The sequence below is a fragment of the Lactuca saligna genome, chromosome 2 (assembly GCF_052625555.1).
Source record: "Lactuca saligna cultivar CGN05327 chromosome 2, ASM5262555v1, whole genome shotgun sequence".
Lineage (NCBI taxonomy): Eukaryota > Viridiplantae > Streptophyta > Magnoliopsida > Asterales > Asteraceae > Lactuca > Lactuca saligna.
Window position 1 is genome coordinate 81,403,786 of NC_136418.1, and position 7,532 is coordinate 81,411,317.

The following is a 7,532-nucleotide window of genomic DNA, read 5'->3' on the forward strand; positions in this document are numbered from 1 at the left end:
ATTTGTTTAACTTAATGAGAACAAAAGAGAAATAAAAGGGAGGGTGGCGTTGACTCATAGAGGTGGAGCAGCAGTAAAAACCGGCGGTGCTGGTGGTGGCTGTGAGCTGGGACGAGGGGTTGACGGAGGTGGTAGTTCGGTGCTGCTGCCTTCGTTCTTCTTCGTTTTACCAGTATTTCGATGCAGGAATTATGGAGAAGCTTTAGGGGATCGAAATTAATAGCAATGAAAGCTTAGGGATGAAGTTCTTGGGTGGTGGAGGTGGGTGTTTGAAGGTTGCAATGGGTAGTGGGTGATTGCCGGCAGGAGGGTGTTTCGGTGGTGGCAGGAGGCTACTCCGGTCGCCTTCTGATGCTTCTTTCTTGCTTATTTCAATAGGGAAGACCAAAAAGGAGGAGGGAGGGGGCTGTGGTGATTGAAAACAACAACAGGAATGGGTTGGGGAGTTAATCCATGGTGGTGATGTTTTAACTGTGAGAGAGGGAATTGAGAGAGAAGAAGAAGCTGATGAATTTGAGTGAGTTTATGAGAAGTAGTGGCCTCTATCTATAGTATAAGTCCATAGACACATGCTTATCTATGGCCACACTTCCAATCCCATGTTTGTACCTTTGGTGAACCTTGCACACAAAGGAGGAGAGTGTAGGAAGGAAAGGCACGTGGGTTTGATACCAGCTAGAAGAAGATAAGGTTTTTGGAGCTTATCATCCCATGTGGGCCCCACATGGGGTTATGCTCCATTACATGCCCAAAAAACACCAAAACCGGGTGCCTCGGGATTCGTGCATTGGGGATATTTTCTTTAAAAACACCGTTAAATAGAGTATAATTCAAGGATTCCAGAACCTCAAACGGATTAATTTTTGGAGTTACGGATCTCCGGGAATTTACGTTTGAAGTTTTTCGTCTTAACGGCTCGCAGTGTCCGTTTTCGCGACTTTTGTAAATATTTTCGTAAAAATTATTTCAAGTGTGAATTTAAATAATATACTATATCCTGATTCCAAAAACGCTCTCGGAAATCTCGTCGCAAAGCGTAAGTGCCTCAACGGATCGTTTTGGTTTACGCGATTAAAGAAAACAGTGTTTTACCGTCCGTTTTTCTTATAACGGCTGTATCCTATGCACACGGACTCTGTTTTTGACCTTCTCAGCAAGGAATTTTTCAAACGCTTGGTTTTTTAATTCTAGACCATTGTCACTGCGAACATTGCGAACCAGATTTCGTAGTTGAAGCTCAATTTTCTCGATGAAGTCCTTGAGTTTTAGTGCTCCTTCAGATTTATGTTTAAGAAAATACACCCAAGTAAAATGTGAAAAATCATCGACTATCACAAGAGTATACTTACTACCACCAATGCTTTCAATTGCAGAGGTTGTGACAACCCGAAATTTATTCCGTCATTTTTAACCCTTTCTTCCGTTAATAAGCCTCGTATATTTAACTGTTCGTTAACTTTAGGACTGGTTAGTTAATTTGGGACTTTTTGAATGACTTCATGAAGGTTGAAATAAATTAGAAATACCCACAAAATGCCCTTAAAAATGTTTAGTTTCAACCAAGTCAAAATACGACCGTTTAATCGGGTTTGACCAAAAAGCCCCGTTTAACAGCAATATCGGGTAGATTCCCACTGAGCCCCAACTCAAACCCCTATATAAGGGTGAGTGGAGTCCATTAGAGACTTTTTCACTCTTTCTCCACACACTCTCTCTCTACAACTTATTTTCGAGCCAAAAACATCCGTTTCGAGCCCCAAACGAATAAGCAATCCACCTTAACTTGTTGTATAGCTTAACTAACATACAAATTCGTGTTTAAGACATCAAATAGGGGCAAGATTATGTGTTTACGGCCCAAGAACACTCTTGAACCGTGAACACTCCTAAATGGGGTTTTTAAGCCCCAAACCCCCTCCAAATTGCCCCTAAGGCTTAGATATGACTTGTGGACTTACACCTTCGAGCTTAGAACACCAAAACCTTATGATATGGAGAGTAAACATGAGTTTACAGCCCAATAACACTCTTGGACCGTAAACCCCTCTTCATAGGCCGTGAAAACCTTTTAAGGTGTTAGAAATGCCCACAAACACCTCCTATGGCCTTGGAAAATGTTTAGAAGCAACTCCCATTGAAGTAAAGGCTTTAAACATTTAAGAAACCATGGAATTAGGATTTTACGACTATAAGCCCCCCTAGAAAAGGTCCATGGGTCGTAAACTCCCAAAAGGTGGGCAAATGATGCCTTAACACCCCCATTTGGCTTGGAATAATGCTTAGAACTTTATACTCTATCATTTAAGGCTTAGATCTATGAAAGAAATGACCAAGTGAGAGTTTACAGCCGTAAACTCCTTGTTCATGGCCGTGAACTGCTTAAATGGTCCCTTAAGAGCCTTAAACCCCTTCATATGCATTGTATTAGGACCTAGCAAAATTCCACAAGTGATATAAGACATTTTGGCATCCTAGAACACCCTCACCATGAGTTTACGACCATAAACTCATGGGGAGTTAGTCCCAGGGCCATGAACTCTATAAAGAGTTTACTCTTGAAGAGTAAACTCCCTATTTAAGCCATACACACCCTTAGATGTTACCCGGGACACTCCAAGCTGTTAACCAAAGTGTTTTCCGCACTTTAGGATGCATATACATGTTTAATTAGTATTATATTTACTAATTGTATGTAAACATATGTCATCTTATGTTAATAGGTCACTAAGTGTGTTCAAGTCTTTACTTGACACTGAGCACCCAATCGACACCTTCGTCGGATCCACTTACAACAGGTGAGTTCATACCCCTGAATTAACCTTTTTAAATGTTTTTACATGCTTTTAGGGGGGAATACAAGTTAAACATGACAATTATCATATCAATCACATGTGATTGATAACCCGCATGCACAAGGATTCATTACACTTTCAACTGTTTTACCAAGTATGATACTGTAAATGGTTTTCTAAAACATCTTTATGTATTCAAAGCTTTTCTCAAATTGCCTCTCGTGCTGTATGTTTTATTTCAAACTCTGTTACAACAACATTTTAAACAAAGGTTTTCTTTACTTTATCAAGGTTACAATCAAAACCTGTTTATGAATGATTTTCTTAAAGTATAAAGGTTTTCCAAAGATTTCATCAAAGTTTTCTTCCATGTTTTTATACTCCTACTTTGTTAGATACTACTATGTTGTTATACTTCTACTTAGTTAAATGCTACTACTTTGTTAACACTTTTACTTTGCGATACGCTTTTACTTCACAATACACTTCTACTTCATGATACACTTATACTTCATGATACGCTTTTACTTCACAATACACTTCTACTTCACGAGACGCTTTTACTTCACAATACATTTTTACTTCACAATACACTTCTGCTTCACGATACGCTTTTACTTCACAATACACTTCTACTTCACGATACACTTTTACTTCACAATACGCTTCTACTTCATGATACGCTTCTACTTCACGATACGCTTATACTTCACGATACGCTTACACTTCACGATACGCTTACACTTCACGATACGCTTACACTTCACGATACGCTTACACTTCACGATACGCTTACACTTCACGATACGCTTACACTTCACGATACGCTTACACTTCACGATACGCTTACACTTCACGATACGCTTATACTTCACGATACACTTATACTTCACGATATGCTTATACTTCACGATACGCTTATACTTCACGATACGCTTATACTTCACGATACTCTTATACTTCACGATACGCTTCTACTTCACGATTCTCCCTTACTTGTTAACACTTATACTTTTTGAAACACTTCTACTTCATTAAACACTTAAACTTTGTTAAAAGCTTCTACTTAGTTAAATGTATGCATGTGCTTGTATAAGTTATATAAATAATGTTTAAAGGACTTAGGAAGGCTAGTTCGCCCTATATCCTTTTCTTCGTTGAGATGTGGTCTGGTGGGATCGGATATCCGTCTGAAGGTCGTTTGATTGTTAGTTATACATTAGGTGTACAAGCATGGACATATTGGTTTACATCGGTCAGTTCAGTTGTGAGTCTCTATCACTTGTCCAGTATTTTACACTAGGTCTCACTATTCGAGATGCATCTTCAGGACACGGCCTTCTCCGTCGTCTAGTGGGTAACCAGAGTCTCTTGTAGGGAGAGCGGGCATTATGTGTATAGATCTATACGAGATTGACACCCCCGCACCCTGACTGCTAGCTATAGTCCACGGCCTACCAAGCCCAACGGGTGACAAATGTCACATTATTTCCGACGCTTGCAGGGGGTCAAGTTATCTAGTGTCTATCAGTATGGTTACGAGTATCTCAGGGTTACCTTATAATTCATGGCCTTAAGGTAATGGAAATTAACACTATATTCATTGTTTTTAGACCTTGCTACACTTATCATTCATTTGATATTGTCTGGGGTCTGTATTCACTGTTTTAGACCTTGTTAGACGTAATCTTTCATTTGATACTGTCTGGGGTCTGTGTCTCCTCTCGTTAGACTGAGTCAGGCGCGTCGTTCATTCAATACTCTCCCGGAGTCTATGATTTCTTTTGCCTTAGTCAGCAATCTTCACTGCTGAGGCATATGTTGTTTTCCCTGATATTCTCCTACTTTCTTTACAATCAATACCCTATTTTGATATTGATAGTGTTAAGGGAAAAAAAATCACTTTTTACAACATTACTCCGTCCATTCTTGGTAGAAGACTGCTTTTAAATTAGAAAATATAGGATTTTCTGGAAAGGACTCTAATTCACTATGTACTCTAAAACTACAACTTGTATAAAGTTATTTGAATTAAAATGACACTAAATACTTATGAACTCACTAGCATTTGTAAAAATGTTGATACTCGCTTTCAAATAACTTGTATTCTCAGGTCAGAAATAGACAGGTACATCCCAGGAGCTTTTGGTGAAGACAATTTAGTACCAAGCTGCACCTATATTATTACTTGTATTACTTTGATGATGTAATGTAATGTAAACCATGTAAAACTATTACTATTAATGCAATGGTTTTTGTACTTTGATTACTATACTGCATATGTTGTGATACTTTACATGACATCATCCACCCCAGAACGTTTCCGCCGTTCCGGTTTTGGGGTGTTACAGATTGGTATCAGAGCATTGTTTATAGTGAGCTAAGTATATCAATTCATAAAAGATATACAACCTATAAATACATAGGGATAAAACACTCTGACCAAGAATTATACTTTAAAATATAACCATATTTTACCAAAGTATAAGAACATCCACAATCTAAACACTCGAACACAAGTATCACAAAAAGAACAAGAATAAAAGTCTTCGGATGTTCAGCACTACAGCCAAACCTGGGCAGTTATGTAATCGTAAGTTGGAATAAATGTAACCTGATCAACTACATTTCTTCGAGATGCGATGAACGTGTGCCTGGGAGTGATAGTGGTGTTGCAACAAGTATGAAACTTACCAACTAGGAATGCTAGAGCCAAACATAAAGTTTAAAATACTATAGGAGTATTTTGGAATACTAAAAGACTCACACTAATACCAGAATCATATTCAGAAGATAAGAAACAAACAACAGATTAAAATACCAAGGGATTAAAATACCATAGGGGTATTTTAGGATCCATTGATAACCTTGTGTGAAGAAATAAAAAGATCCTTATTGATATACCTACAATTACAGAGGGTATACTCCCAAGGTTATATATAATAAGGATCCCATAGGCTAAGAATGTGTGGTTTCGCCCTACTTCCTTTTCCTTGTTTGGATGTGGATATAGAGAAGTGTCACATATTCGAAGGCCTATCGGATCTAAGATATACATGATTTGTGTACCCTATGTAATCGTAGCAGGACTTGATATGGATCACTCAGTGAAATGTTAATAATCTCTTAGGATTCTTTAGACATTTCCATTCTCTCACGAACCCTGTAGAAAACCCTATCCACTTCAGTACTCGGCAGGAGAGTTGATTCAGACCCGAAGAGGTTCATTGAGAAGATTTCCAGTTCGGAAATAAATGAACTAGGTCGAGACTATTGAAATCCCCAAGTGCCTATATCTTTTTAGGGACATGGTGGGAAATTCGCCTAAACTTCCGAGATTTCCAGTCATCCATCCTGAAGCGATGACACTCAGAGTCAGAATCAGAAGGAAGGAGGAGTAGAGATTCAATATGTCAATACAAGGAGAGAAACCTAGGTACCTACCCGAAGGAAACCAACGCCGGTTCCAATAAAAAATACGAGGTAGACAGTACATGGAACCCGAGAGGTGTCTTTTCCTCGTGTTTGTCATGCTAATACACCCATAAAACAATACAATTTAGTGAGTTAGTGACTACACTACTCACACTATGTGTTAGGTAAATCGTCATTTCCTGATGCCAGTAACACGATTAGAGCGGATCCCAACACCTATATTGAGGACATTTAGCCATAAGTCTTCATGAACTTTTCTTCCCACGGACTACGTTCCGAACTGTTCTCAAATCTTTCTAGGCCGGAGAGTGAAACCTTTCCCAGTATAAAGGTAACTTAGTAGGAACGATTCCCATCTTATAGCTTTTTCCGATACTCACACTCCTAACTTGTATACCAGGACTACATCATAAGGATGTAGGTCGACACTCAGACAACCAATATCCGAGGCACGAAAAAAAAAATTATGCCTAATACAGTAAGGAAAAATGTCACACCCTAAAACCGAGAACGGCGGAATACGTTCTGAGGTGGAGGACTTCATGTTCAGTATCATAACAATGCATAATAGTAAAAACAAGAAATAACATTCATCACATTAATATGTAAATTTCAATACATGTGTGTTCTGTACATTTTCGTAGACACCAAAAGTATGAACAAAATAAAGATGAGACTTATATGTGCTCCATCTTCTCAAAAACCGCACCCGTACCTGTTTATTTCTGACCTGAGAATACAAGTTATTTTGAAAACGAATATTAGCATAAAGTTGGTGAGTTCATAAGTATTTAGTATCAATGTTTGTATAAAAATGTATGCAAATCGCATAGAATGTCATTTATTAACAAGATCTGAAGATGATTTGATCCCTAGAAAATCCCATATTTTCCATCAACAGTAGTCTTCTACCAAGACTTAGTTATTTGTAAATTCGTTTCGTTGAAAATATAATTAGTTTTCTTATGAACGTATCCGGAATGAAAAAGACAGTTTTATACTAACATAGTTTCACCCCAGCAACATCCCTGTCGGATAAGTGTATTAGTGAATGTAAACTCCGGATAGTGTTAATTGTGTACACATGTTTAATTGAATGTGAGCTTGTATGTAACCATACTGAGTGATAGTAGTGTAGTGGCTGACCCTCCAGGTCACCAATAGTGTAGTAATGTTTGTTATCCTTGGGCCTAAGAGACTCGGACTGTAGCTAGCAGTCGGGATGGGGGAAAATATCCATCCCGTATAGATCTATACACGTAGTGGTCGCTCTCCCTCCAGGAGGCGATAGTTATCCGACGATCG